Source organism: Lynx rufus, unplaced genomic scaffold (genome assembly GCF_022079265.1).
Source record: "Lynx rufus isolate CCGP_SWC_20201006 ecotype Redwood Valley unplaced genomic scaffold, mLynRuf1.p SCAF_11, whole genome shotgun sequence".
NCBI classification, from domain to species: Eukaryota; Metazoa; Chordata; class Mammalia; order Carnivora; family Felidae; genus Lynx; species Lynx rufus.
In genome coordinates, this window is record NW_025814825.1 from 39,998,294 (window position 1) to 40,022,459 (window position 24,166).

Here is a 24,166-nt window from a genome sequence, read left to right on the forward strand (position 1 = left end):
ACCGAAAACTAAATTAACCATCTCTTTCCACAAACAGTTTGGCCTTCCAGCTCCTATAATAGTGTCATATAAATCTTCTAGATCAAATACTAGAAGGACTTCATCCTCTACAGTTGATGGTACACTAATAGCAACAGCTACTGGATGATAATCTACCATGTGCCAGACACCGAACTGGAAGCTTGAATCATTGCTGCATTGCAAGGTAGACAGCAAGGCTTCAGAGCCAGGGTGCCCAGGTTCAAATCCCAGTGCCACCACTGGGCCATACATCTAATGTGTATCTAATATATATATTAAAATATATCTAATATATCTATATTAGATATATTATATTTACATATTATATATACATATATACATATGTATACATATATGCATATATACATATTATATACATATATATATATTTGCTATATCTCTAGCAAATAAAAAGCTAAGCCAGACCCAGAATTCAGGTCTGTTTGATTCCAGTGCCCATATTCTTTTCACTGTAGGTATCACATCTCTGAAATCTCCCTGGTTCTTCCCTCAAAATCTTCTAAACTTCCAATTTCCTCTCTTTGGTTCTCCAACATTTTATTATAAAAATTTTTACACAGTGAACTTAAAAAAGTTTTACGCCCACTACCTAGATTCTACTGTTCACATCTTACTGCAGTTATTTTATCACACATCTCTTTATCCATTTATCAATCCATGTTATTTTTTTGACATATTGCAAACATTTTGTTTTATTTTTGATGCATCTCAAAATAAACCACAGATATTTTCCTCCAGCACTTTGGCATATATATCTTAACTAGAGGTCATTATCTGTTTACCTTTTTTTGTATGTTTGTTTATTTTTGAGAGAGAGAGAGAGAAACAGAGTACAAGCAGGGGAGGGCAGAGAGACACAGAATCCGAAGCAGGCTCCAGGCTCCTAGCTGTCAGCATGGAGCACGACGTGGAGATCAAACTTACAAATCATGAGATCATGACATGAGCTGAAGTCAGACGCTTAACCGACTGAGCCACCCAGCCAAACCTGCTTACATATTTTATTGTTGTTTTTAAGTGTCGCTTGCCTCTTTTCTTGGCCAAAGATAAAATTCATTTCTCTCCAATGAACGTAGTTAATGTTTTAAACTATTGATTTTTACATGTTGTTCAGTTGCTTAAAAATTCACAAGGTCTTCCTGTTTTCTCTAATTTATTCACATACTGGACAAATATTTATCAAGCCTAACGGACTCAAATTCCCATGCAGGCTGAAACTTTGGTTGTACTTTGATGACCCTTTGACCAATATTCTTTAAATATTTATTCTCTAATCCCGTTGGTGGCTGACAGGAGCATTCAACTCTCCTCTACTGTCCGAAATAGTTTAACTCCTATCCCAAAGTATCTACCCTACCTAGGGAAAAATAAAACCCTGCATATAACTTGACCATGAATCTCAGAAGGAGATTTCTCTCTCTTTCAGTTAGACAGTGACAGAGAAAGAGGGTTTTTAAATCTGCACTGAGTTTTTTTTAGTGACTCACTATTTTAACACTTTCTATCGACTGATATCCTTGGCAGCTACCTCTTAATCCAGTTTTACTACCATGATGTACCAAAGAACATTCAAGATATAGTTCCTGCCCCCAAGAAGCTTAGCTTCGTCCCCACCATTTTCCCAAAACATGTTCTGAGGACACTAAGCAGCTTCTAATACAAGAGCTCCACGGTCACTGTAAACTTGGGGAAGCTATGGACTATTTCCCTCTAAGAGGGGCATAAAATACTAGTATATTGAAGACTGAGACAATCCAATTAAGAATTCTTTTTTTTAATTTTTAAAAAATTTTTATTTTTTTGAGAGAGAGAGAGAGAGAGAGAGAGAGAGAGAGAGAGAGAGAGAATGAATGAGAATCCCAAGCAGGCTCAGCGCTGTCAGTGTAGAGCTTGACTCAGGGCTCAGTCCCACAAACCATGAGATCATAACCTGAGCCAAAATCAAGAGCTGTACCCTTAACCAACTGAGCTACCCAGGTGCCCCCTAAGAATCCTTTGTAAACCAGTTTTCTAAATTTCTCTGCCCACAGCACACTTTTTTTTTTTTTTTTTTTGCCTCACCTCACCCCACTTGAGTAGCCCTCAGTGCAATCCTAACCAATCAAAATGCTCTCTGCTCCCATAAAGCACTTTCTGTCCAGAATTTTTTCCTTTGTTTACATGCCCCTTTTTTCTCCATGGTGGGTTCCCCCATCTTTGCACATATTTAAAGTCTCCCCATTCCCCACTTTCTCCAAATGATGCCCACCTCTCCTGCTCATGCTCACTTCCACATTTCATGCCTCAGCTCCTATAGCCCTTCCTCTTATTATCACTTTGTAGATTTCTGAGACATCACACTGCACATGTGTAGGTTACAGTCATGATAGTGAATGTATTAATGAGAACATACTCAGAAATAAATCACATTTTAAAATGTAGATCACAGGGGACCCCTGGGTGGCTCAGTTGGTTAAGCATCTGACTCTTGATTTCAGATCAGGTCATGATCCCATGGTTCATGAGTTTGAGCCCCACATTGGGCTCTGTGCTGACAGTGTGGAGCGTGCTTGGGATTCTCTCTTTTCTCTCCCTCTGCCCCTCCCCCACTTGTACATGTGTCTTTTCTCTCTCAAAATAAATAAAAATTAAAAAGATCATAAAGTAAAATGTATATCACGGGGCACCTGGGTGGCTCAGTTGTTAGGCAACTGGCTCTTGATTTTGGCTCAGGTCATGATCTCATGGTTGGTGAATTCAAGCCCCGCATCAGGCTCCTTGTTGACAGTGTGGAGCCTGCTTGGGATTCTCTCTGTCTCCCTCTCTCTCTGCTCCTCCCCCCGCTCGATCTCTCTCTCTCTCCCTCTCTCTCAAAATAAATAAACTTTTAAAAATAAAATAAAATGTGTAACACGCAACCACTATCCATCCACAGATGAATAAACAAAATGTAGCATACCTTCTTACATTTAGTGGAATGCAAACTGGTGCAACCACTCTGGAAAACAGTATGGAGGTTCCTCAGAAAGTTAAGAATACAACTACCCTACAATCCAGCAATTGCACTACCAGGTATTTACCCAAAGGATACCAAAATACTAATTTGAAGGACTACATGCACCCCAATGTTTATAGTATCAACAACAGCCAAATTATGGAAGGAACCCAAATGTCCATCAACCAATGGATAAAGAAGATGTTATATACACACACACACACACACACACAAAACAGAATTATTACTCAGCCATAAAAGAGAACGAAATCTCGCCATTTGCCAGGACATGGATAGAACTAGAAAGTATTATGCTAAGTGAAGTCAGTCAGTCAGAGAGGGACAAATATCATATGATTTTGTTCATATGTGGAATTTAAGAAACAAAAATAAACATGGGGAGAAAAAAAAAAAGGAAGCAAACCAAGAAACAGACTCTTAACTATAGAGAGCAAAGTGATGATTACTGGGGGGGAGAAGTGGGTGAGGGGATGAGTTAAATGGGTGATGGGTATTCAGGAGGGCACTTGCAACGAGCACCTGGTGTCCTATGTAAGTGATAAATCACTCAGTTCTACACCTGAAACTAATATTGCACTGTATGTTAACAAGCCCAAATTTAAATAAAAACTTGGGATAAAAAGAAAACAACTGTGGTGCAGACATACAACGGAACATCATTCAGCCTTAAAAAGGAAGGACAATCTGGCACGTGCTTCAACATGGATGAAACTTGAAGACATCATGCTAACTCACAAACAAAAAGGCAAATACTGTGTGATTTCATTTGTATGATAATTCAAGAACAAACTCAAAGAAACAGAAAGTGGAATGGCGGCTCCCAGGGACTGGGGTGAGGGGAAATGGGTATGGGGTTTCAGCCGGGGAAGATGAAGGGGTTCTGGAGGCAGACGGTGATGATGGCTGCACAACAGTGTCAGTGTATTTCATGCCACAGAACTGTACGCTTAAAAGTGGTCAAAATGGGGGACGCCTGGGTATCTTAGTCAGTTAAGCATCCAACTCTTGATTTCAGCTCAGGTCGTGATCTCATGGTTCGTGGGTTTGAGCCCCGTGCTGCCAGTGCAGAGCCTGTGTGGGATTTTCTCTCTCTCCCTCTCTGCCCCTTCCCCCCGCTCAAAATAAATAAACTTAAAAAAATCGTTTTAATGTTTAAGATGGTAAATCTCAGGTTATATATACATTTACCACAGTAAAAAAGAGTTTTTAAAACGTATGTCATAGAAGGGAGAGAAGGCTTGGGGAACTTTGGTAATTTTTAATAAGTAACATATCTGCAAGTCTGAACGTATTACTGAAAAAAAATCCTGAGATCACAAACTATAAACTTTTACCCTGATACCGATATCACACAGCTTAATAAGTAATTTCCAAACCAGCCTTTTGAGGAAAGAGCTGAGCCTGGTACAGATTGAGGACACTGAACAATAAGTGTGTGCTGAGGGTCTGCCATTTCCCTCCTGGGCCTGTCCTCCACCTTCCTCCACCCTGCACCCTGTGCTGTGCTCCTCAGAGCTGACCCACAAGAACCTCAGCAAGGTGCTCCCTTGCCTCTGGCTTCTAGTTGGGTTCAGCCAACGGGTGGCATAGCAGAAGAGCTGACGGTAGAAGGACAGAGAAGTCGGGGTGTTTATTCCCCGGGCTCCTTCCCTGCTGGGCTATCAGTTGGCTCCCGGTTCCCTGCCCCTTCAGGCCTGGGGTGGCTCTTCTGCAAGCCTGGGGTTGTTATTTTCCCCACACCTGGCCATTCCATTCGAAGAAGAACCTCCTCAAATGATCCACCTTCGGCGTGCCTTCCATATTTTGCTAGGCCCCTGATGGATACATGCCCAAAGGAATTTTCAGGATTTCTGAGAAATGTGCATGAAAAAAAATGGGGACAAAGAATACGCAAAACTATAAAATTGGTTTCCTAAATCTACCATTCTAAATCCAGATGAGAGAGAAGAGCTAGAGATGCAAATTTTGCAACCTTTAAAAAATATGAATAAAATTATCAATGCCTGGATTACTCCACTAAAAAAATAGCCTCACTTTTGATGGATCTCATGCGTGGGACCCAGACTCTAAATTCTTGTTTCAAAATTCTGAGCCATCTGTTTTACCATTAGGAAAGTAGGATACAATGTAGGAGAGTTTTGAAAATTTATTCTTTCAGAAAGCACTAGTGACACTTTCATTTCCCAATTCATAGTGTAAGTCTAAACTCTGGGACTCCAAAACAAAATTTCTGAAGAGGTTTCCTAAATGAAGGACTGCTGTTTCTCCTTTCTTGTTTCTTGTTTGGTCCTGCAAGGGGGGAGCCCTGGAGCAGGTACATCTTTGCCTACCTGACAAAAGCTGGGGAAGGGGGCCTCTTTGTGGGGACTCTCCAGTATAGGTTCCTTCAAAGGAATATGCTTTCATGAGCATGTGAGAGTTTCTTTATGTCTTGAAACTGACTTTCTCAAAAATATTACCTTTTGGGAATGGAAATCCATTTAAAAAATTTTAATAGCGCAATAAGAAATAATATTTAATTTCAAAAAGCAATTGTGGAGGGCACCTGGATGGCTCAGTGGGTTGAGTGTCCAACTCTTGATTTTGGCTCAGGTCATGATCGCAGGGTTGTGGGATGGAGCCCTGTGTTGGGCTCCATGCTGAGTATGGAGTCTGCTTAAGATTTTCTCTCTCTCTCTCTCTGCCCCTCGCCCCCACTCGTGTGCTCTCTCTCAAATTAAAAAAAGAAAAAAGACAATTGTGCAGTTGTCTTATTCTTAAAAATACAGGGATAAAAAGAATAGTCTCTTTGCTTTGTGTGAAAGGATCAGAGGTGTCAGAAAATGAAGTTCTTCCTTTCAGGAAGGAAATGAGAGAAGCTAGGGAAACAGCATTTCCCCTTCTGGCTTATGTCACCGGAGTTCATTTTGGACAGAAGGTCAACAGTCACTGCCAGGTGACTACTCAGAGAACTAGCAACAGATGAGGAGGAAAAGTAGAACTCATCTTGATCATGGCATCCCCCACGAGGCTGAGTAACACAGTCAGGGCCAACCTGTCCTCCTTCAACCTCCTTCTGCCTACTGCTCTTCTGATGACAAGAGCACTGACTCACAACATATACTTTGGTTAAACAAGCTGTGGAATGTTGGACTCCTAGGAAAAAATGAAAAACCTGTTCTGACTTAGATGGAATGATCAGAGTAATGAAGGTAGGAAAGGAATCTACTATTATAAACTGTCTTACAAGTTACATTACATTTGCTTATTTCAAACTGGTCCCAAACTGGAAGGCAGCAACCTCAGCAGATGGACAGGATATATATCTGACTTTCTGCCAATCATGGAAGGGCCCTTCAGTCCCCTTCAGGGTTTAAACCAAATACTTCTCATCTAAAATAAAGTAGAGGCCAAAAAATATTTTGTAAAAATTCGCTTATATGTCTCTACATCAATTTTGTCTTTTTGACAAAATTGCACCGGTGGAGGAAGGTCCCAAAATTACTAGTTCAGGGCCTATCAAGGTTGAGGATATTTCCATTAAAGAAATATTTTCAGATGGGTCGACCTAAGAGTTCCCTAAGTACTCTTTCAGGTACACATTTCTTAAATCATGCATGAATCTCAATTATGGGTGGAAATTTAAGAACTGCTGACACATGAGTAAATACATTGGACATGTCTGAGCTAAGCAGCTTAGTGATACATTAAAATTCACAACCCCACTAGATTGTGTGTGTAATAAATGCCCAGATAAAACATCCCTTAGCAGTTGCAGAAGTGCAGATGAAGGTGACACTATAAAATGAAACTTTAGGGTGAGGCCACAGATAACCACAAACATGTGAAGACAGGCAGTTTGTAGGGCTGTTTCCAGGGAACACCAAGAAAATGTAACCCAGTGTTCCAAACTGTGAGGATAAATGTTACAAAGATCTGCAAGGTAGGCATCTTGTTTCTTTCCCTTATCTGTTTCTAGGGCAAGCTAGTTCTGCGCTAAAGAAAAAGGTTTAAAAAGACATGAAGAGTTTCTCTACCCTTCAGCCTACTTTATAAAATACTCTTGATATTTTAGAAGGAAGAATCAGGAAAGCAATTCTGAAAACGAAAGATTCTGAGGAAGAAAACTAGGAAAGAAAAACTGTCCAACTGGAGTTAAACATAGCTGAGACCATTCTTAGGATGGGTGATTTAGGTTCTCTCAAAGAGCACCACTATCCAAGCACCATGGAAAACAGGAACCAGCAGCTTTATACAAGCAAATAACAAAAACTAACACTTGGGGTGCCTGGGTGGCTCAGTTGGTTCAGCAGCTGACTCTTGATTTCAGTTCAGGTCACGATCCCAGAGTCATGGGATCAACACTGCGTCGGGCTCCACAGTGGGACCTGCTTAAGATTCTCTCTCTCTCTGTCTCCCTCTCCCCTTCTCCATCTCCCCGCTCATGGGCACTCTCTCTCTAAAAAATTTTTTTAATTAAATCTTTAAAAAAAAAAAACCCACACACTTGCCATTTGTAGAAACTAGAGCCACTATACTTGAAAATGTATATATGGAATCTTCTGGTAATTTCTATTTAAGATGAACCAGAGAGTAACGGCCAAGGCATGGCAAACCCAATGAATGACTGATTCCTCGGTGTCAACCAGAAGGATTTAATGTCCTAAATCAGGATGTTTGAATGTAAAATTCAACAGTAAAAAGGTTCATCGTGTGTGAAAAGATCTCTGACGAGAGCAGAGGGAGCAGTGGTAGGATATGTAAAGAAAATAATGTATCTATATGGAAACCCTGAATCTGGGAGTGACGCATAAATAGTAGCTAGGATAAGATAAAAAGAGAACAAAACAGGTGGGAGATTTGTATGACAGACTGCCATGACAGATAGAAAACTAAGATGACATTTTAATAATAAGATTACAGATTTGCTACAGAAAATAACAATTGTGTCTGGTAGTTGAGATAAGTTGGAATGCTAGTTTCCTAACAAAGAGCAAATGCACACAATCATAGAGCAATTAATTAACTTTGTCCTAGAGATTGCATGGGGTCTTTTGCTGGGCCTTCTGGGCAGCTAGCATATCTGTGATAGTTGTGATTCCTGCCAAAAGAAACGAAGGGCATAGTTCAGGACTTTGCCTCAGTCGTACGTACTGTTTTGTTCTGCCCTTTTAAAAAAAAAACAAAAAACATGAATAAGTGAGTTTTATCAAATGGTTTTTTCTGTAACTACTGATAAACGTTTTTAGACAATCGCGTTTTTTCTCCTTTATTCTGTTAATATGGCAAATTAAAATGATTTTCAAATGTTAAATCACCCTTGCATTCCTGGAATAAACCCTATTTGCTTATGATGTATTATTCTTTTTTTTTTTTTTTAAGTTTATTTTTTTTAGTAATCTCTATACCCAACATGGGCTTGAACTCACAATCCTGAGATCAAGAGTTGCACACTGGGCCAGCCAGGTGCCCCTATTATTCTTTTTATATAGTGCAAATTTCAGTTTGCTACTATTTTGTTGAAGATTTTATACCTATGCTCCCAAAGGGATATTGGTCTCTAATCTTTTCGTTAAATGTCTTTGTCAGATTTGTGTATAAGGGATAGGCTTGCCGCATAAAGAACTGGGAAGTGCTCCTTTCTCCTCTATTTTCTGAAAAAAAATCTATGTTAAGACTGGTATTGTTTCAACCTTACATATTTGATAGAATTATCGGTAAAATAACCTGGGCCTGTAGAACATCAAGGAAGGATTTTCAATTAAATATTCAATATTTTTATCAGATATACGGCTATTGAAAATTTATATTCTTGTCTCAGTTTTAGTAAGTTGTATTTTTCAAGAAAGTGCCCATTTAATCTAAGCTATCAAATTTACTGGCATAAAGTTGTTCATTATATTCCTTTATTGACCTTTTAATATCTGTATGATCTGTAATGATATTGGAAAATTTCGCTTTCTCTTTTTTTCTTAGTCTTGCTAGAAGATTATCAATTTTATTGATCTTTTCAAAGAATCAACTTTTGACATTGTTAAATATCTATTGTTTGTTTTCTATTTCACTGATTTCTTCTTTCTTTGTTATTTGCCTCCTTCAACCTTACGTTTAATTAGTTCTTTTTTTTCTCATTCCTGTGAAAACTTAGATAACAGATTTTAAATCCTTCTTCATTTTAAATATAAGCATCTAAAGCTACAACTTTCCCTCTAAACACTGCTTTTGCTGCAGCCCACAGACTCTGATATGATGCTTTCATTTTCATTCAACCAAAAATATTTTCCAATTTCCCATATGATTTGTTCTTTTAACTATGGATTATTTAGGGGTGCATTGTTTACTTTCCAAATACTCCAAATACCCAGAGATCTTTCTGTTATTAACTTCCAGTTTAATTCTGCTGTGGTAGGAAAACATACTCTGTATTATTTAAAATTTACCGAGATGTTTATGGCCCGGCATATGGTCTATCTTAGTGAGTGCTCTATCCACACTTGAAAATAATGTACATTCTGCAGTTGTTGAGAATAGTGTTCTATAAATGTCAGTTAGGTTAAGGTGATTGATGGCAGCATTCACATCATAAATATCCTTGTTGATTTTTATCTACGTGCTCTGTCAATACTGAGAAAGGGGAATTAAACCCCTAACTCTTATTGGGATTTGTTTTTCTCTTTAATTCTGTTAGTTTTTCTTCATGTATTTTAAAGTTCTGTTATTAGCACATTTCGAATTTTTCAATCATTTTGATGAATTGACTTTTATCATAACAACATATCCCTCTTTATCTTGTTAATATTCCTTAAAGTCTACTTTCTTTGACACTAATATAGCCATGTCAGCTTTTTCCATACTGTTTACATGGTTTATATTTTTCTATTTTTTTTTTACTTCCAACATATCTATGCTTTTATATTTAAAGTACATCTCTTTTTTCTTCCAGCTTTATGAAGATATAATTGACATATGACATTGTATAATTGACATATGATATTGTGTATATGATGTGATGATTTCATACATGTATATATTGCAATATGATTACCACAATAAGATTAGTTAAGACATCCATCATCTCACAAAATTAGAATTTTTTGTGAGAACACTGAAAACCTACTCTTTTAGCAATTTTCAAGTATACTATACAGTACTATTAACTATAGTCACCATCTTGTATATTAGATCCCAGAACTTATTCATTTTATAAGTGGAAGTTTGTACTCTTTGACCAATATTCCCCCATTTCTCCCATCCCTCAGCCCCCAGCAATCATCATTCAACTCTGTTTCTATGAGTTTGGCCTTTTTTAGATTCCATATATAAGTGAGTTCACACAGTATTTGTCTTTCTCTGACTTATTTCTCAAATGCCTCTCTTTTAAACAGTTAATTGATAAGTCTGATCATTTATACTTTTAAATTAACATATTTAGATTATTTACATTTAGTGTTATTGGTATGGCAATTCTTTTCTACTTGTCCCATTGGTTTGTTCCTTCTTTCCTGCAATATTGTGAGCTAGTCAAATATTTTTTAGTATTCCATTTCATTTCCTCTATTGGCTTCTGAGCTATACCTCTGGATTTCTCAAGTGGTTGCTCTAGAGAGTACAATATGCATCTACTTAGAATTAATATTATACCACTTTATATACACTGTATAAACTGTACAACAGTATAATTCCATTTACCACTCCATCCTGTACCTTGTATTATTTCTATCATATATATTACCTCTACATATTTGTGGTAGCCTTAAAGTATCTCCACAAATTTTTAGATACCGCTCCCTTCAAAGAGAGGAGCATAGTTCCTTTCCTCTTAATTGTGGGCTTTGCTAGTGACTCATTTCTAAACTACAGAATGTGGTGGTGGTGACAGTATGTGATTTCCAAGACTAATTCATGAGGACACTTGGGCAGCCTTATGGAGAGGCTCACATGATAACTAATGAGGCCTCCTGCCAATAGCTATTTGAGATCTTAAAAGGAGAGCTGAGAGCCCCAGTCAAGATTTCAGATCAGTACAGCCCCAGACAATATCTCGATGGCAATTCATGACAGACTCTGAACCAGAAACATCCAGTTAAGCCACTCTTGAATTCCCAACCCACAGAAACTGTAAGACAATAAATGCTTCTTGTGTTAAGCCATTAATTTTGGAGAAGATCTGTTACACAGCAATAAATAATTGGTACAATTATTATAAACCCTGATAATACAATGCCATTTTTGTTATAAATAATCAGTTGTCCTTTAAATAAAGAAGGAAAAGTCTTTCACATTTGCCTATATAATTACCATTTCTAGTGCTCTTTATTCCTTTCTACAGATCTGAGTTTCTTTCAGGTATCATTTCCCGTCAGCCTAAAGAACATCCGTTAGCATTTCTTGCAATATTAAGTCTCCGGGCAACAAATTCTCTCAGCTTTAGTTTATTTGAAAATGTTTTTATTTCACTTCCATTTCTGGAAGGTATTCTTGCTTAGTATAATATTTTGGATTGACAGTTTTGTTTTTCTTCTTTCAAACTTTAGAGATGTTGTTCCACTGTCTTCTGCCAATTTCAGATAAGAAGTCAGCTATCATTATTACTTTTGTTCTCTGTACATATCTTTTTACTTTGACTACTCTTAAGATTTTTGGGGTGCCTGGGTGGCTTGGTGGGTTAAGCGTCTGACTTCGGCTCAGGTCATGATCTCACAGTCCGTGAGTTTGAGCCCCGCGTCGGGCTCTGTGCTGACAGCTCAGAGCCTGCAGCCTGTTTCAGATTCTGTGTCTCCCTCTCTCTCTGCCCCTCCCCTGTTCATGCTCTGTCTCTCTCTGTCTCAAAAATAAATAAACGATAAAAAAAAAATTAAAAAAAAAGATTTTTGTTTTTATCTTTGGTTTTCAGCAGGTGAGTACAATGTTCTCAGGTGTTGTTTCCTTCATATTTACTGTCTGAGGTTCACTGAGATTTTGGGACTTGTGGGTTGATGTCTGTCACTAAATTTAGGGAAATTGTGGTCATTATTTCTTCACATATTTCTTCCTCGTCTTTCCTCCTATCTTTATGGGACTCCAATTAGATATATGTTAAACTACTTGATATTGCCTCACAGTCACTACAGCTTTGTTATCCCCTAGCTACAATCTTTTTGCTCTTGGCTATTCAGTTTAGATTCAGTTTATTTAGTTCATTGGACTCTTTCTTCTGCATGTCTCTCCTGCTCTCATGAATCCATCCAGTTAATCTTTATTTTAGCTATTGTACTTTTCCATCTGGAAATCTAGAATTTCCATTTGGCTCTTTTTAATAGTTCCATTTCTCTGCCAGTGTTCCCCATATATTCATTAATTATGTCCATCTTTTCTTTTAAATATCTGAACACATTTATATCAGCTGCTTTAAATTCCTTGTGTGCTAAATCCATCACCTGGACCATCATAGGATGTGTTGTATGTTTTCTCCATAGGATGGGTCACATTTTTGCTTGTCATAGTTTCACTTCTTTGTGCTTTTGTAATTTTTATTGTATGCTAAGTATGGTGGATGATATGTTGTACACAGTCTGGATTATGTTGTGTTCCTTTAATGGGTGTTGAATTTTGGTTTGACAAGCAGTTAAATTACTGGAAGTTCCTCTTGATCCTGATAGGTTTGGTTTTATGCCGTGTCAGGTGGGTTTATTTTGGTTCTGTCCCTAGTCTTAAGGTACAGCCTTTACTCTAGGGTATTTTTTTTTTAAGTTTATGTATTTATTGAGGGGGAGGGGGAAGGGGCAGAAAGAGAAGGAGAGAGAGAGAATCCCAAGCAGGCTCCAGACCATCAATGCAGAGCCTGATGCAGAGCCTGAACTCACGAATCATGAGCTCACGACCTGAGCCAAAGTCGAATGCTTAATGGACTGAGCCACCAGGTGCCCCTACTATAGGGTATTGTACTCACTCCTAAAGTTGTCCTATCTGGGATCCCAAATTCATACCTTAAATGCTCATCAAGTTCTCTCACTCTGGCTGGACTAGAACACCAACATTTCTGAGCACTGTGCACCCTCAGGTGTCTTTGTTCACTTCTCAGCCCCACAGCAGCCATTCCGCATCAGGTCTCACAGAGTCTTCCCTGTGCATGCCCAACCTGACCCCTGGCCAACGAACTGAGGTAAATACCCAAGCAGATTCCTGCCCCCTACACCTACATGCTGCTCCCTCTCCTCCTGTACCCTGTTCTACAATTCAGCCCTTTTGGTAGCCCTAAACTCTGAGTTCTTCCTCCTCTGTTCAGGGAGCCCATTGCTCTCACTTGAGTGCCACCTCCCTGGGCTGTAATTGGGAAAATGTTCCCAGGCAAAGAGCCAGGGTGAATACAGGACTCACCTGGTGTTTCCTTTCTTTCCAGGATTACAGACCAGCGCTGCCTATTGCCTGATGCCTGAAAACAGCTGCCTCCTGTGTTTTCCCAGTTTTAGAGTTGTTTACAGTGAGAATATAAGTCTGATACCGGTTTTTCCATCTAGGAGAGAAAGGACAGAAGCGTTTCATAGCATTTTGTATTCGCAAATGTTTCATATTAAACTTCTTGAGTTCATAGAGTACCTTTTTTTTTTCACTCTACATTTTAAACTCTCTGAAATTTGTATATGTGAATGGTAGGATTTTCCATAATATTAGGAAGCAACCACTGTAGCCTAAAGATACAGCTCCCCCTCCAGTTTTCCACTGTGTAGATCCAGGAATCTCTCTGATACTACTGGGTGCAGGGAAGGAAGGACTCCAATGATACCTAAAATTAAAGTTGCCAACAACCAGGTGGAAGAGAACTTGGGATAGGTAAAATATGAGTTAGATAAATAAAGAAATATTTACTGTCTTTACACCATAGTGCTGTGACTTAAAATTGATAGCAGTAACACAGAAAACTAGTATTGTGAATCAGTGGAGCACCATAATTCACAATTTGTTCCAATCCTCTAACAACATCTTTGACACCTTTTAGTCATTTCTATACCCATGTCTATTCGCTTCTGTATTCATGCCTTGTCCAGCTATTTTTTTTATAAATTTTTTTAAATGTTTATTTATTTTTGAGACAGAGCATCAACAGGGGAGGGGCAGAGAGAGAGGGAGACACAGAATCTGAAGCGGGCTCCAGGCTCTGAGCTGTCAGCACAGAGCCTGACGCGGGGCTCGAACTCACGGACCATGAGATCATGACCTGAGCCGAAGTCGGACACTTAACCGACTGAGCCACCCAGGTGCCCCATTGTCCAGCTATTTCTTGTACTTATAATACTCTTGTTGATCAAATTGCTGTTCAAAATTCATCACCTTCTTGGGGCACCTAGGTGGCTCAGTCAGTTGAGCATCCGACTTCGACTCAGGTCATGATCTCGCGGTCTGTGAGTTCGAGCCCCGCATCGGGCTCTGTGCTGACTGCTCAGAGCCTGGAGCCCGCTTCAGATTCTGTGTCTCCCTCTCTCTCTGCCCCTCCCCTGCTCATGCTCTGTCTCTCACTGTCTCAAAAATAAAAAAATAAAAATAAATTCATCACGTTCTTTATAACAGAATTACAGCTCCATACTCTTTGCTGTGTGACTATACAGTGCCTCCCACTGTGGGCAGAGTACAGTTGCCTGTCACATTTTTGTTGGACTGGCCATGTGACTTGCTTTGAGAGTGCCAATGTAGAGAATATGAGCAGAAGCTTTACACCATATTGTACGATTTGGTCTGTCCGCTTGTGCTCTAATACCCACCAAGAGAAGAGCATGCCCTGGGAAGTTACTGCCTTTTCAGACAGGGCCCCAGAGGGAAGACAAGGGGAAAGAGACTTGAACCCAAATGAAAGCCTTTTGAATTCTACCTGGTCCAGCCTAGATTAGCCAAACTGTAGCCAGAGACCCGTGAGAATGAAAGTAAATTGTTGTTGGTATAAACCACTGAGACTTTAAAATTATTTGTGGCACAGCCAAAAAAAAAAAAAAATTAAATTAAAAACATAAAAAAAGGACACAATATAGATGCTAGATGTTTTGACTGGACCGGCTGGGCACCTCACTCTTCCATCAAACACACTTAACTTTTATCATCTAGATAAAATCCTGGTATCTTTTATGATCCAACTTAAATAATACCTCCTCTATGAAGCCTATAGAATTAGACCTTATCTCCTCTACACTCTACAGGGCAAAGAATCTTGTGTCTATTTTATTCATTGATATAAATCAAGCACCTAGAGCACTGCCTGGTACACAGAAGGCCCTCCATAAATATTTGCAGAATGGATGATATAACACACTAAACTGTTTTAAGTTCTATATCAAAATATATAGTCATGACATGATACTCTACATGGAAAAGCTGACAGACTCCACCAAAAGTCTGCTAGAACTGATACATGAATTCAGCAAAGTTGCAGGGTACAAAATCAATACACAGAAATCGTTTGCATTTTTATACACCAATATTGAAGCAAAAGATAGAGAAATAAGGAATCTAATCCCATTCACAATTGCACCAAGAATCATAAAATACCTAGGAATAAACCTAACCAAAGATGTGAAAGATCTGTATGCTCAAAACTATAGAAAGCTTATGAAGGAAATTGAAAAAGATACAAAGAAATGGAAAAACATTCCATGCTCATGGATTGAAAGAATAAATATTGGGGCGCCTGGGTGGCGCAGTCGGTTAAGTGTCCGACTTCGGCTCAGGTCATGATCTCGCGGTCCGTGAGTTCGAGCCCCACGTCGGGCTCTGGGCTGATGGCTCAGAGCCTGGAGCCTGTTTCCGATTCTGTGTCTCCCTCTCTCTCTGCCCCTCCCCCATTCATGCTCTGTCTCTCTCTGTCCCAAAAATAAATAAAGGTTGAAAGAATAAATATTGTTAAAATGTGAATACTACCCAAAGCAATCTACACATTCAATGCAATCCCAATCAATTTGCAAGAGCATTCTTCTCAAAGCTAGAACAAGCAATCCTAAGATTTGTATGGAACCACAAAAGACCCCGAATAGCCAAAGTAATATTGAAGAAGAAAACCAAAGTGGGAGGCATCACAATCTCAGACTTCAGCCTCTACTATAAAGCTGTAATCATTAAGACAGTATGGTATTGGCACAAAAACAGACACATAGACCAGTGGAATAGAGACCCCAGAACTGGATCCACAACTGTATGGCCAACTAATCTTTGACAAAGCAGGAAAGAGTATCCAGTGGAAAAAAAGACAGTCTCTTTAACAAACGGTGTGGGGAGAACTGGAGAGCAACATGCAGAAGAATGAAACTAGACCACTTTCTTACAACATTCACAAAAATAAACTCAAAATGGATAAAGGACCTGAATATGAGACAGAAAACCATCAAAACCCTAGAGGAGAAAGCAGGAAAAAACCTCTTTGACCTCAGCAACAGTAATTTCTTACATGACACATCTCCAAAGGCAAGGGAATTAAAAGCAAAAATGAACTACTGGGACCTCATGAAGATAAAAAGCTTCTGCACTGCAAAGGAATCAATCAACAAAATTAAAAGGCAACTGACGGAATGGGAAAAGATATTTGCAAATGACATACTGGATAAAGGGCTAGTATCCAAAATCTATAAAGAACTGACCAAACTCCACACCCAAAAAACAAGCCAGTGAAGAAATGGGCAAAAGACATGAATGGACACTTTTCTAAAGAAGACATCCAGATGGCCAACAGGTACATGAAAAGATGCTCAACATCACTCCTCATCAGAGAAATACAAATCAAAACCACAATGAGATACCACCTCACGCAGGTCAGAGTGGCTAAAATGAACAAATCAGGAGACTATAGATGCTGGCAAGGATGTGGAGAAACGGGAACCTTCTTGCACTGTTGGTGGGAATGCAAACTGGTGTAGCCGCTCTGGAAAACAGTGTGGAGGTTCCTCAAAAAATTAAAAATAGATCTACCCTATGACCCAGCAATACCACTGCTAGGAATTTACCCAAGGGATATAGGAGTACTGATGCATAGGGGCACTTGTACCCCAATGTTTATAGCAGCACTTTCAACTTTCAACAATAGCCAAATTATGGAAAGAGCCTAAATGTCCATCAACTGACAAATGAATAAAGCAGATATGGTTTATATATACAATGGAATACTACTTGGCAATGAGAAAGAATGAAATCTGGTCATTTGTAGCAATGTGGATGGAACTGGTGGGTATTATGCTAAGTGAAATAAGTCAGGCAAAGAAAGACAGATACCATATGTTTTCACTCCTATGTGGATCCTGAGAAACTTAACAGAAGACCAGGTGGGAGGGGAAGGGGGAAAAAAAGTTATGGAGAGGGAGGGAGGCAAACCATAAGAAACTCTTTTTTTTTTTTAATTTTTTTTAACGTTTATTATTGAGAGACAGAGAGACACAGAGTGTGAGCGGGGGAGGGGTAGAGAGAGGGGGAGACAGAATCTGAAGTAGGCTCCAGGCTCTGAGCTGTCAGCACAGAGCCCGATGCGGGGCTTGAACTCACAAACTGAGGGATCATGACCTGAGCCGAAGTCGGTCGCTTAACCAACTGAACCACCCAGACACCCCTAAGAGACTCTTAAATACTGACAACAAACCGAGGGTTGATGGGGGGTGGGGGAGAGGGGACAGTGGGTGATGGGCATTGAGGAGGGCACCTGTTGGGATGAGCACTGGGTGTTGTATGGAAACCAATCTGACAATAAATTATATTTAATAAAAAAAACCAAAATATATAGTCACATTCCCGATAATCATGCTATTCTTTCCCACAGAGCTCTATGGGATCTCACAGGCCTCACTTCCAGGTTAAGGAGGTTGGGCTTTTAGGTACTTGGAAGCATCTGGAATGTCTGAGTAGGCAAGCAGAGTGCTTAGAATCAGAATTGGTTGCAAGTGACTGAGTATCCCCAAATAAAAGAGAAAAAGGTGATGTGTGTGTATGTACATATAAATTTTTTTAGATGAAGACAAAGGTAGTCTAAGAAAAATAATTCTGGTTGTTTCTCTTCATATTTTTTTTTAAGAAACAGGTTTATTAAGTTGTAATTCACATATATATAATTCATCCACTTAAAGTGTACAATTCAATGGATTTTAGTATATTCCCAGAGTTGCAACCTTCACTGTTATCAATTTTAGAACACTTTTTTTTTTTTTTTTTTAGAAAGAGACTAAGTAAGTGTGAGCGGGGGAAAGGGGCGGCGGGGGGGGGGGGAGAAGGAGGGAGGGAGGGAGAGAGAGAGAGAGAGAGAAAGAAAGAAAGAGAGAGACAGACAGACAGAATATCCTAGGGAGGCTCCATGCTCAGGGCGGATCCTGATGTAGGACTCGATCCCCCAACGTTGGGATCATGACCTGAGCCAAAATCAAGAGTCAGATGCTCAACCAACTGAGCCACCCAGGAGCCCCCATCTTCATTATCTTAAAAAGAAACTCCATACTCATTAGCAGTCACTTCCTATTTCCCACCAACAGTCTTCCCACCCTCTCCATCCCACCTCCAGCCCTAGGCAACCAGTAATTTACACTCTGTAAATTGCTATTCTATAAATACTCTGTATAGATATGCCTCTTCTGGACATTTCATATAAATGGAATCATACAATATGTGGTCTTTTGTGACTGGTTTCATTCAGCATAACATTCTCAAGGTCCTCTTGTCATTTTCAAATGTAGATATGATCCCGTTAAAACATATGTAATAATTAAGAGCACAGACTACAAAGTCAGACTGCCCAGATTTATTGATTTATTTATCTTTAAACTTTTTTTTTTAACGTTTATTTATTTTTGAGACAGAGAGAGACAGAGCATGAACGGGGGAGGGTCAGACAGAGGGAGACACAGAATCTGAAACAGGCTCCAGGCTCTGAGCTGTCAGCACAGAGCCGATGCGGGGCTCAAACTCACAGACCGCGAGATCATGACCTGAGCCGAAGTCGGCCGCTTAACCTACTGAGCCACCCAGGTGCCCCACAGACTGCCCAGATTTATATCCTGTCTCCATCCCCTATTAGAATTATATGATTTAAGGTGAGTTACTCAACATCCCTGTGCCTTAATCTCCTCATCTGTAAAATGGGTATAATAATAGAACTTGCCTCATAGGGTCATAGTGAAATTGAAATGAGTTAATACGTAAAGCACTTAGAATAGTACCTTACACATAGTAACCATTATACAGATGTTGGCTGCTATTATTATTATCTGTGTTAAAGAGAAGGGGATCATGGATAAATATTCTTCTCAAAATCTTTTTCATAGCTTTGGGATATGTTTTGGTATATTGTAGGGTTGAAAGTGTCTCTGCAGGAAGAAATGGGGAATGACTGCTAATGAGTACAGAATTTCTTTTTTAGGGTGAAGCAAATGTTCTTGGATTAGATAGTGGTTATGGTTGCATAATTTGTGAACACACTCCAAAAAAACATATTCAATCATACACTTTAAGAGGGTGAATTTTATAGTTTCTGAATTGTTATCTCGATTTTTACAATTGTCTTTCCTATTTCCAAAATTGCTATACTTGAAGCAAAATAGTGAAGGCATATATGAATATTCTGCCTTGAAAAAGGCTAGAAATTTAAATAGCTTCCCTACTCTGCCCACACACCACTTTCCCCCACAGTTTTTCCTGTGCTTCATGTCTTAAAAATGTTCTATATTTGTGTTTTATACCTGCTATGAACTGCAGATGGAGGGTAAATAAACTGTGTTTGATTACATGGACCTTACTGGGCAGAGCTACAAAAAAGAGCAAATTTAAAAAGAGAAATCATACTAACTTGTATTAAGTAGTAACCACATCATAACAGTTAAGAGCTCAGACTCTAAAATTAAAGAGAATTATGTTCGATTTCTGGTTCCACCATTTGTCAAGCTATGTACGTGGGGCAAGTTACTTAAAGAACTCTGAACCTTAGTTTCCTCATCAGTAAACTGAAGATAATAATAGTAATTTATTTTATAGGGTGTTAGGAGGATTAAGTTTAACCATTTAGATAAAACATTGAATACACTTCCTGGCAAATAGTATGTACTCATAGATTTTGTAAATGTCAGCTATGAGCAGGATGATGATGATAATGAAGGAGGAGGAGGGGTAAGAGAACCATCATCATCACTCAAACTGATTGTAACATGAAAAATACAGAGGAGGTAGCAACTTGGGGAGGGGGGGGCGGGAGGGCTCACTGCCCAAAATTGCTACAATCTTCTTGAGAAGGGGGAACAATGTGATTCTGTGGTTACTGGTCACAAGGACAAAGCAACTGACACCCCCTCTACTCTAAGCTCTAAATGAGCTGTGTATTCACAACAGACCCACAACGATTTGGCAGCAGTTTATGAACGAGATCCCTGCATATGGGTCCAAGCAAACCTTTGCCAAATGCCTTCCAGGGATAGAAGAGGGATATGAAATTAATTTATTTACTCTTCTAAAAAAAATCCTGAACTTCTAGAGGCATCACTGACACTAAATCCTTCAAATACATCAACCTTTTAAAAATTGCTCTTTGGGGGGGCACCTGGTTGAGCAACCGGCTCTTGATTCTGGCTCAGGTTGTGATCTCACCGTTCGTGCTCCACGCTGACATTGCAGAGCCTGCTTGGGATTCTCTCTCTTCCTCTCTCTCAAAATATATAAATAAGCATTAAAAAATTATTTAAAAATTGCTCTTTGGGGCTGAAATGTACAAGTTTGAGATTGCCATTGCCCTACTTTAGACTCTCACCACCTTTCCTTTGGGACTACTGTGACATCTTCCTAACCGGTTCCCTACCAGTCTCGTCTCCTTCTGTTCTAGTTTCCACACTGTGACTAGGATTATCTTTTTAAACACAAAATTCTATCAGTCTCTGCTGCTTGAAGTTCCACAAGGGATTCCCAATCATCACTTGCGGAAGTTATCTAAAACTCCTCTGCAGACTGTACAAAGCCCTTCGTGACCTGGTCCCCGCTCACAAGTTCAGCCTCATTTCCAGACACGCTCCACCGCCCATATACCCTAAACTCTAGACTCACTAAAATGCTGGCAGCACTCTGCAAGGCACTACAGTTTTACAACACACATTATTACAATCTAATAATCTACAGCTTGCTTTTCAAACACATGATCTCATGTATGTGTTGTTGCCATCTGCGATCAGATGTGAATGTGAGGTGCTTATTTTTATTGCTACTTGACCACCGCAAGGAACAACAATCAGTAAACTATCAAATCGCTCTGATTAACACTTTAATTGTCAATAATAAATATGCTTTACTTTGTTAGTTTTCAGAGTCACCAGAAGAGAAAAAAGACCAAGCCTAACTTGCACCTACAGAGTGTAATAGAGTCTGAACATTCTGGTAAAAGCACAGAGATTCATTCCTTTATTATCAATGCCTGAAAGCACACCTCTTAAAATAAGCAGGTAGCCTTATAATAAAGTTACTTAAAATACTTAAATTGATTACATGCCTTCCTCATTCTGTGTTTAAGATTTTTAGCCTTGGTTTATTAACCATTTGGCTTTGAAACCAGATGAAAATGTTGACACTGAGATACTGTATTCTTACAATCTTCAAGTCAGTGAATACATAAATCCAAGCACCGCTTCGTACTTCCACGATATTCATTCCTTGTACTTTAATACTGACTCACTGCCCTACAGAACTATCGCAGGTGACTAGCAGCTCAAGGCAGCAAGTCTACAAGAAAAACGAGACAAAACTGGACTTCTTCATGTCTACAGTGGTCCAGCTTTCATAATTACTAAACAACACCAATGACACCTAGGCGGCAGCAGCAAGAAGTAATGAAAACTATGGTTTTGGAAAATGTATATACTAGTATATGCCACAGTCCCGCTAGCTGCTTGAGAATACAGGACCCCAACAGCCACTAACCAATGTCTGGTTTTAATGTAAACTCATTCTCCTCCTACCTGACCCTTAGGGGATTCTGTTTCCTGATAAGCAGATCTAAACTGTAAGACAATAATATCCCAAGGAGGTTCTGGCACTGAGCCCCAGAAATCCTTAAAGCAACAAACACTGTCTAAAAGAAGAAAAGCAGACTACTCACTGCCTTCGCCGTTCTCTCCACTAACTCTAGGGAACACAGAAATGCCTTGCCAATTAGAAGTTATAAAATTCTTTCTGAGGCTAAATGTTTTGAAATATGGAGAGTCTGTTGATAACATCATTCCCTGTCACCTGGGATGTTCTGGAAGACTCCTCAGAAATTACCTTTGGGCCAGACCAAGCAGTATGTGGGCCAGTGAATCCTTTCTATTTCTGGAAGTTGAATAACTTGGAACCTCCTGTAGTGACTGACAGATTAAAAGGGTAACTTAACTCACATTAGGTCAATAAAGTTAAGTCAAAAACCATTTTAAAAATCCAGAATGTGGGAAACTAGAAGATAAAAGCCCAGTTTCTTCAATAAAATAAACTGTAACTAAAAAATTAAAGTGAAAAAGTAAGGAGGACTTATCAATTAAAAACCACCTAAGAAACACATTCGTTAAATGCAGTATGTGCCCGTTTCTTGGATCCTGATTCAAACAAGTCAATTGTTTAAAAAATTGAAACAAATGAGGAATTTTAATTTATTTTTTTAATGTTTATTTATTTTTGAAGGAGAGAGAGACACAGTGTGAGCAGGGGAGGGGCAGAGAGAGGAAGACACAGAATCCGAAGCAGTCTCTGTGTCTTCTGAGCCACCCAGGCGCCCCTCATTTTTGCAAATCTTAAATACTTCCTGAGGAGAAAGGTTGAAAAGCCAAAGCACGCTACCCAGATGGACAGTTTCGGAGCCCATCCTTTCTGAGGTGCCACCTGCTCTGTCTGCAGCAGTTGGTGCAGGATCTGGAGAGGAGCCCCCACAGAGGGTTCAGGCTCCAGGAAAAATCCTCCCGTGCTCTCCACAACCCAGAGCACTGGTGAATAAATAACATGGCATGCGTGAGAAAAGGACAGTCCTCAATAACCCTGAGATTGTGTGTCACTTCTTGTCTTCAGTTACCTGCTTACCTGAGGCCTACTACATATGGCATGCTGGTTAAGAGCACGGGCTTTGGGTTGGGTGGCTCAGTCAGTGAAGCCTCCGACTTCATCTCAGGTCAGGATCTTGCGGTTCATGGGTTCGAGCCCCGCATTGGGCTCTGTGCTGACAGCTCAGAGCCTGAAGCCTGCTTCGGATTCTGTGTCTCTCTCTCTCTCTGCCCCTCCCCCAGTAGTGCTCTGTCTTTCTCAAAAATAAATAAACATTAAAAAAAAAAAAAAGAGCATGGGCTTTGGAGATAGATACGGGTCTGAGATTCTAGCTCTACCACTTAAAAGCAGTATAACTTCAGGGCAAGTTTCTCAACCAATTTTTTTTGTTCTTTAAGTAGGCTCCATACCCAATGTGGGGCTTGAACTCAAGGCCTTCACATTAAGAGTCACATGCCCTACCGACTGAGCCAGCCAGGTGCCCCTCTCAACCAATCTGTACCTTAGTTTCTCCAGATTACACTGGCACCTTCTTATAAAACCATTGTAAAGATTAAATGAGGATATATTTTTTAGTATGGTGACTGGCTAAAATATTAGCTGCCATTATGATATTAGTATTGCTGTTTTATATTCCTTCCCTTTCATTTGAATTCAGACTGTTAGTGAAACCCAGTAAAATAAAAGATGAAATATTCACAATTATATTTTTTTAATGTTTAGTTTTGAGAGAGAGAGAGAGAGAGGGAGAATGTGGGGGGGAGAGGCAGAGAGAGAGGGAGGGAAACAGAGGATCAGAAGCATGCTCTGCACTGACAGCAGACAGCCTACTGTGGGGCCTGAACTCACGAACCATGAGATCATGACCTGAGCCAAAGTTGGACATTTAACTGAGCCACCCAGGCACCCCCATAATTATAATTAATAGTATACTTATTGCTATCATTATTGCTGTAGAAAAGAAAGCTGATAAATGATGAGAGTAGAAAATGGGGACATAAAAGTAAATATATATATAGATTTGGATCAGACTTGAGGGCCAGGCAGTGGTTTAAGATTTATTGGGGGGAACAGTGGATAACAAGTATTGAACACTAGAGTAATAAGCAAAAGCAGTATATCAGGACAATGAGTCAGAAAATGGTCTGTACAAGACAAACTGGGTCTGTGACACTGGCC

General features: G+C 39.5%; 1 protein-coding gene across 1 annotated transcript in view; it reads right to left on the reverse strand.

Annotated features, from left to right (window-relative positions):
- Positions 1-24,166, reverse strand: part of DNMBP (dynamin binding protein) — a 113,459-nt gene that overhangs the window by 79,692 nt on the left and 9,601 nt on the right. Inside the window, exon 2 of the mRNA XM_047073293.1 lies at positions 13,373-13,508. The gene's annotated coding sequence lies outside the window, so the exon portion shown is untranslated. The remainder of the gene's footprint in view (positions 1-13,372; positions 13,509-24,166) is intronic.